This window comes from Poecile atricapillus, chromosome 3 (genome assembly GCF_030490865.1).
Source record: "Poecile atricapillus isolate bPoeAtr1 chromosome 3, bPoeAtr1.hap1, whole genome shotgun sequence".
NCBI classification, from domain to species: domain Eukaryota; kingdom Metazoa; phylum Chordata; class Aves; order Passeriformes; family Paridae; genus Poecile; species Poecile atricapillus.
In genome coordinates this window covers 76,725,370-76,733,834 of record NC_081251.1, presented here as the reverse complement: position 1 = coordinate 76,733,834, position 8,465 = coordinate 76,725,370, and positions in this window count along the sequence as shown.

Genomic DNA, 8,465 nt, shown 5'->3' with positions numbered 1-8,465 from the left:
ATCAGCAACAGAGGAGCCAAACCCCCACGAGCTAAAAGTAAATACACTTTTATTTAGTGTCAGCCATCAATCTCTTTCCAACTTTCAGGACATACTTTTGTCAATTAAAGGCTTCTGTTTGAGAAAACCGGCCTGTTATCTTGCAAAGAAAATAGATAGGACCAGGCACATTATCTGCACAAAGCTCCCCTGTGAGTCTCTGTGCAGCCCAGCCAGCCTCGTTCCTCCTACTGCTGTGTTTCACATTGCTGCTGTGAATAAACTGCTGCACATGCTTAGACCAATATACTCAGACACCTGGCTTCTCACTAAAGCAGATGAACAACCTGAGGCAGGTAGAGCAGGAGCCTTTGCAAGAAAACCAGTCAGTGAGCTTCTCTGTGTCTTGGCCTGATGGTTTTGAGGGATATTCATGGTATTATGGAGATGAAGAAAACCTAGAAATTTGCAGTTGACTGGTAGCCTATGTCAGATTCTCATAGTCCTGCCGGTGTGAGACCTTTAGGCAAGGACTTTCCCTATTGTAGTCTTTTCTTTTTTTGATTGAGGGGTTTTGCCTAATATTTGTAAATACTGAAAGCAAACTCTAAGAAGGCTTGCTGTGTCAAGAAAGCACCTTACCAAATACAAGTGGATCAATCCTCCAGCTCAATGGTGGCTTCATACTCTGTGCCTCAAAGGCTTGACCACCCTAGCATCAACAACCAGCAGGGTAAGGAAGGACCAGCAGATTTCACTAGTGCCAGGATTAAACTTTTGTTTCCACTTCTCAAACCACCCACCATGTCTGAGGGTTCAAAACACTGCTGTGCCTGCTTGCATTCCCCCCTGCCAGGGCACGGGCACATGCTTCTGCAAAACCTGTCAGAGGTAAGCTGCTGCTGAGAGCTATACAGGACTGGGTACAGCCTAGTGCGTTCCAGGAGATAAATGAATCCAGAAGAAGAGGCTTTTCCTGTCCTGCTGCTATTTCAATGGGGAAGTGAGACCCTGAAATGCTCTGTTGTACTTCAGTAGCTCTAAGAGGAACCTTTCTCCAGAGGTGTCCGGCACCCAGACTAATTGAAATAACTCCAAAGGGCTCTTCTAAACCTAATTCTTCCCCCATGTTTTCAGTTTCTGGTTTTGTTTTTTTTTTTTTTTTTTTTTCTTTCCTCCTGTCTACACCCTCTCTTGAACAAAAAGCTTTAAAACTGTTTCTTTAGAGAGGATTCAAATGTAATTTGGATGAAACTAATGTGAAGTCAAGGTTGATTGCTCATCCCCCTGAAACCACCAGCAGTGGCTGAGTGCTGTGAGTATGAGGCAGGAGTTCAAACATAGCTGGGAAACTTGTGAGCAAGCTGAACAAAGGGTGGGCTGGAGGCTGGGGATCACTGCTCCCCCTCCCCCCGTGGGACTTTCTCAGCTCAGGATGAACCCTTTGATCACTGTCCAGCATGGAATTATGTGGCAGCCTGGGCTGGGGCCAGGGATGTATACATGGGTGGAGGCTGCTGTAATCTTCATATGCCCTTGATCCACCCTGTACCCTTATTTCCACAAACAGTGTCGCATATCACAGTGGGGTGCATCACTGCCGGTCCTCCTTCAGCTGAAACATGGGACTGCCAAGCACAGCCCCCTTTTCCAGGAATCTCTCTGATAGCAACATTTTGAACAGTGTGCCTGTATTTTGTAACCATTACTTTATTTTTGCCAAGCACATTTGTATTTGACACTGAAATTCAACTCTGTGAGTACAGTAGTGCTATTCAGCACACAGAGTTTGTGTCTTTAAAAGTGGCTGTTCTGGGAGAGCTGCACAGGCAAGCATGGCTATCTTGGGAAGGTGCTGCTCATGAAGAGAGCACTGCCAGAATCTTACCTCTGGAAGCACATTCTCCAGACCACCTGCTTTAGGGCAGTATTTTAGCTCCATATTACTCTAATAAGGATTTTAGTACTGGGGTTAGTGGCTATTAAGAACTCTTGAGTCCAAGATAATTTCTTACAGATGTGCTACCATTATCATTCATACTTAAATGTTGACATAGTAATCTGCAAAATGAGCTGAAACTCTTGAAGAAAAGTCTAATTGTCTCTAAGGTAAAGTAGATGAGAATCAGCAGTGGAGAGTTGGTCCCTTGTGCTTTTCAGTTGCATTTGTTTGTGGCCATTCACCATCAGAAAATGGGAAGAGGGGTCTGGTTTCTCCTGTCTGCCTCTGCCACTGTGTCTTTGGATAAGATGCCTTCAGCACAGTGGCACAAATAGACTTTAGATGTTTGAAGACTTCCAGCAACATGTGGCATGTCAGATCTTATAAAAACCTCTATTTTCTATTAAAACCTACAGCAAAACAGCTATGGACTCTACTCTTCTGTATTATTTCCTATTTATTTTGGGATGGCCAGAAGACCCTAAAGGAATTGTGCTTGTTCCCTATCAAAATCTCTTTGGCTAATTCTTATAGTACAGTCATGTATGGCCCTCTTTTAAAGTGACACCAGGTTTTCTCAGGTGGTAGATCCACTACTCCTAGCAGGTCACACAAAGGATGTTGCAACCCTGCAATTATTTTTCTAGTGCAAATGCTGAAACTGGTTGTAGACGATGTAGAAATCTAGCCCATCAGATCCCCCCTCCCCCCAGATTATTTCAAAGGTCAATGAAATGCAGTTTTGCCCAGAGGAAAAGCAGTGTTGTGGAGTCTCCTCATTCCTCCACGTTTCAGCACAACAGGACCAAAACAATACACAGGCAAGTGCATGGAGCATGAGGCTGTAAAATCACCATGAGCCTGCCTGTGGTGCAGCTCAGAGGATGCAGCTCCATCTGGAGCCACAAAGAGGGGCCAAGATGTGTAGGGGCAATTGCCCAGGGCATGGGCATGGGTAGCAGTCCATGCTGTGAGATGGTGATGCAGAAAAGCAGGTCTGACTTGCTGCTGCTGCTGCTGCCTGGGGACCCATGGGACTTCTGCCCCTCCTGTCCACTGCTTACAGAGAAGCTGTAGCCAAGGGAGCTCAGTCCCTGCTTTGGGACAGTAGTGCTTGCTGCTCTGCTATGTAAGAGCATCCCATATCCTGTTAGTCTGGTGTAGTTACAGAGGTAAAAATCCTGTGTTGTAGATAGACCATTTGATGCTCAACCAAGGAATAATCCATCTCTTTGTATGGGGTAGAAGATTAAGCTGAAGAAGCCTGGGGTACCTTCATGCCTATTTACTTGTCCATGCTGGGAGCTGTGGTGCTACCTTAGGACAGAGGACAAATGCCCAGGGCTGCACCCTCCAGAGTGCCCTGGAGCTTGATGTCACCCCCAGAGCATCCTCCAGATTGCTCTGCAGCATCCATCAGCCCCAAAGATATGGATGAGGATGTGGCCCTTATCCTGGGCCTGAACTACAAGTCAGTCCTGAGGTGAGACGCTGTGGTGAGCAAGGATTGAAGGAAAATGAATCTGGTTTAGGAAAGCTACCTGTCTTTAAGATTATTTTGAATGTTCACATTTTTTTTTGCAGCATTTTAGAACATTTCAGCTGCTCCCATTTGGAATTCAATTTCTCTCCCTTTTAATCAATAGCAAGCCTTAACAAAACAATATCTCACAGGAGACACAAGCACACGGTGCTGAACAAAGCAAAAGAGCCACTGGCTTACAGCAACAATTGCTGCTACACAATGGGTTTTCAAAGCTCAGTATATATTTTGTCCCTACTGGGAAAACTATAACAAGACTGAATTAGTGGCTAGGCTTGCCAAAGGGAGAAATTAAAGTGTGACGACTTGTCTGACACCTTGAAGTACCTTTATTTATTTTGAGGGAGAGGACAGCATGGGGAAATAAGATGGTTATTAGGGAAAATTATTTTCTGGTGCTTTCCAAAGTGTACAGCAGATCTGCATGCCTTAGGGCTTAATCCAGGTCAGGGATCAGGAGTACCTTCTGGTGGCTCTTGAGAGGAGCTGAGAAGTGTAGGGATGCCACCCACAGATCTGAGGAAGCACAGGGGTGGACATAGGAGTGTGACTTTCAAAGGCAGGATGATCTGGGAGTTCCTTGTCCTTGCCAAAGGAGGCTTGGGGGCTGGTTTGCAGGTGGCTGTTTGGTGAGGGAGAGAGAAGAGGGAGATACTATGTGAGAGCAAAGCAAATTCCCTTCCCTTCATGTGGCTGGTCACCCCTGAGCTTGCAAACTTGGCTTCTCATCTGCAGATCTTGACAGCTCCTTGCTCTGGCACTAATGGGTTTCAAGAGCTCCCAGTGAGCTGTAATCACCTTGGTTCAGGGCTCAGCTTGCACCTTTACAAGCACCTTCACCCCTTGCTGTTAACCTGTGGTGTCCTCTATTCGGCAGCTAAGCTTGTAAATTCATGTAACCAAATAGCTGTGCTGTTAACTGCCTGCATGGAAGTGAACAACACATCCATCTTCCAGTGCCCAGCCAGCAGCCTAATGACACTGCTCACCGTGCTTGTGGGCAGCCTTTCAGACATAACTAACTCCAGCACTGTAAAAACAATTGTTTCAGTGCTCACACAGGCCACATGGCTCATCTGGGCAGAGGAGGGAGGTTGTGCAGGCAGAAGCCTTCCCACAGACTGTCCCTGTGCCCCAGTGCCCTGTGCCATCGTCATCACATTCCACGGTCTGATGGCTGGCTAGGGAGAACTTCACCCTGCTGGTAAATTGTGCCTCACACCCAGAGCAGCAGCCTGCTTGCAGTGGTTTTATTTTCGGTGGTGACTGATGTTTGACGAGTCTTTTTAAAACACAGACCTCAGTTTTGCTGTCTGTAACCTGAGTGTAATTTTCTAAAGTTAAGTGCCACCAGGAGGACAGCTGTTAATGAAACACTAAACGGTGCTGAGGTTTTCTGGCCTCTCTGATTCTTGCTAAAGTCCGTGGCTTGAATCCTCCAGCCTTGATCTTGTCACAAAGATTGTCGGAATGAAGACCTGGCTTCCTATGACCAAGTGTGGAGGAGGCTGCACTGCAAGTTGACCCTTTGCTAGAGATCCTACAAAGGAGCTCAGCTGGGACACCACTGAGGAAAAGGCATGGCTGCTTCCACTGTTGCTGGCATTGCTACTTTTGTTATTGAAGGGGAAAAAGCGCAGCTTTCTGTCTGCAATTGCAGACAGACCTGCCATTGGCAGAGATGTGATATGCTACCTTCCTCGCCCCAAAGCAATCACAAGCAATCAAAGTCAGGAGCACACGAGCTGACAGGGGTTGAATGGTCATTGCTTTTCTTTATTTGCTGGCTGCTTACCTGGTGCAACAGGCTCTACAAGAGAATTTCTTAATTAACCGGGCTCTGTCCTGGGTGGCACATGTACACTGCCAACGGGCATTATAAAAGCATAGTTATTGCACTTTGGCTTGGGAAATGCCCCGGTGCAGTTGTATTGCTGAGGAAACAGCCTTGGAGGAAGGGAGAGAAGGAGACTGGTTTCTACTCCAAAGGCTGTTTGTTGTCTTAAGCATGGCTGGAGCTAACCTCGGGGGAGGTGGAGGGTTAATTTGAGCTGCCTTTGAAAACAAATTTGAGCGGTGCACAGCAAGATCTCAGGGAAACAATGTTTATAATCCGTATCCTGCTTCAAATTGTATCGGCACCGAACTTCTGCCCCACTGCCAAAATTAGCTGCAGTCACCCGGAAGCAGCTGGTGTCCCAAGCATGAGACCTTGCACTCAGCCATCGCTCCGTAGCTTTTACACAGTTACGGAGAGAGCTTTTCCTGGCTATTGAGCATCACCTACTCTTTGCCTTTGCAGCACCAGCAGGAAACTCCTCATATGTGGATGCTGATCCACTGTCCTTAATCATGCACTCTTCCTGCTGATTTTAGCAGGAGAATTGTTTTACAGTGCAGTTGAAACGCGTTGCTTGAGAAGTGGACTGTCTTCTGTCCTCTCGGAGGGTGGGGAATGCTTTGCTCTGCCAGCTGCCTGCCTGTGCGTCATTAGTACAGGCTATGATACGCAGTCCTTAAATTTAAACAACAATATCAGGGATGTTGTCAAGCTAGGTTATATTGAATCCAGAGTGGTAGTCGATTAGCTTTGCCATCCATTAAATCCAGGGTGCTTTCAGCTTTTAATTCACTCTGCATAAATTAGTGTACTCCTTTCCTTCATCCTTTCGAAAATTCATAGCTGCTTCTCCCTCCCGTCTGGACTATGGAATATTTGAAAAGGGTCAGTACATTAATTTCTGCCCCAGAGGAGCTTTGCAGGAGAAACAGCTCTTTAGGTTGTTCTGTGGCCACAATACATTTGAGAGAGTTGGTGTCAGAGATTTTTTGTAACTATTTAAAATATTGAGTAATGCAAACAAACAGAAACAAAGGAAAAAAATTGGGGAGGGAAGGAATTCCTCTGCTCTCTCTCTGCTGTTGCAGGTTTTACTCTGACAGGCCAGCTTTGCATTCCCCAAGGTAGAGACTTTTATCCTGTCTTTGTGACTGTTTTACTTCCCTTTTCTCCTGGGAGAGGGGGAAATGAATAATTTCTGCCTTCCTTCTGTTTCTTCACCTTCATCAGGAAAGAGGAGATGAACAATGCCAGGACCCTGCTCATTCGTTACTCTTTTCCCTTTTCCTTCCCATCACCAAAAGACGGAAGAGGGAAATGACGGCAGGCAGTCAATACCCGCTCATCAATCCAGCTCTTTAACTGCTTTTGTTATTCAGTGGCATGATGGTCTTTGGCTTGTTATTTACCAGCTGTTTAATTTAAATATATCCCCACCAGGGAGCCAAAAGATCCAGTCTTAGAGCTCCTTCGCAGGATTTGTCTAACCACTCTCTAAATTATTTAACATGGTTCTGAACTGTTTGGAGTTTAGGTTTTTTTGGTTTTTTTTTTTTTTTTTTCCTTTTAAGCACTATGATTTGATTCAAAACATCTGTAAAAAGTCACAAATGACCTTACATCTGGGCAACAACTCAGCTCTGTCTTGAACCTGGGTAGGGTCAATTGTGCAAGCTGTTTGAAAAGCCTAAAATTCCTGACATGGTGAAATTCTTTTCCTACTTGTTTGTTGACAGAAGATGGGCAAGGAAGGCAAGGCAAGGCAAAGCAAGATCAAGATGCTGTGCTGCTGGGCCAGAAGTGAGTAGAACATCTTGTTACGGAAATAGCCACAAAAATGCTCCTCCCTGCATTAGAAAAGCAGCTATTTAAAGCAGGATCAATTGCCAGTCCTCTTTGCTGCTGTTGTCATTTGGATATGGCATGTGCAAATAATATTTCCTCATGAAAGAAAACTTCCAGCAATGACAGCACTGCTCTGGCGTATCCTCTCCCAAAGGGGAGAAATCAGCTCATCCATAGAAACAGCATCTCCCTCTGAAAAGAATCCCCAGGACCTGGGTTTTATTTTTCTTCTAAGACTTTAGGCAATTGGATTTTGATCTGCTAATGACACCAGGGTGGTGCAATTTCTAAGACGTGTTTTGACATTGGAGTTGTATAGGACAGTGCTCTTGTTAAAGTAAAAATACACAGAGAAAACAAACAAACCTATGTGACGTAGAGCAAAGCCCACTTTCCCCTAATATATGCATAATAGAACTGGCAGTACGTGCTCTCAAAAGAGATTGCTTTAACTTTAATTATGCCAGTGAGCAAAAATACTTCTATTCTTGGCAAATCACAGTGGGGTGATATCTTTCAAAAAACTGGAATTATCAAACATAGCTTTTCCAGGGAGGTGAACCCATGCTTGGCTTAAGCATCCTCAAACTTTCCTCTAGTTAAGATTCACATCTGTATCCCTGCTCTACAGCTCAAGCCTGCTGCTGTTTGTTATTGTTTGCATTACTTCAGGGCCCACTTAGGGATTGTACAAAATGTTCTTGTAAAAAAAATAAATATTGAAGTGTCCGTACAGAATTTGAGAGAACACACTCCTTTTGTAAGGTGCTGCAGTCTGATCATTGCAGAAGTATAGAAGATAAATCTTGGGGGCATGCAGGATGATGAGGCTTTGGGGATAAATGTTTTCATAGTATTAGGGACTAGGAGTCATCCTCATTTCCATGTAAGCCCCTATACCAAGTGAAGGGAGAGCATGAGACCTTAGAGAGGCATTTATATGTCCTATGTAAGCAAACTTAAAGAACTCACTGGGCACAGGGATTGGAAGAGATTTCTACCACCTGAGCCTGGATTTTAGAGCTAAGGATCTCTTCTTGTTCTAGCAAGTCTTATCTGAGAAAGAATTGTTGAGGAACCTTGTTGCTGAGTCCTGAAGGCTGTGAAGATACAACAGAGTTGATGGAGATGCCAGAGATACAGATCATCCTCTTGTCTCTTCTATATTTATCTCATTTCCTCCAAACTCCTTGCTTTATTTTTATTGGGATTTTCTTTGGATTAACCCTATTAAATGCATCACTAGCACTGAAATTTGCCGATGCCAATAAACCCATCTGTTTTATTAACTAACCGCAGTCTCTGGAGTGTTTCTC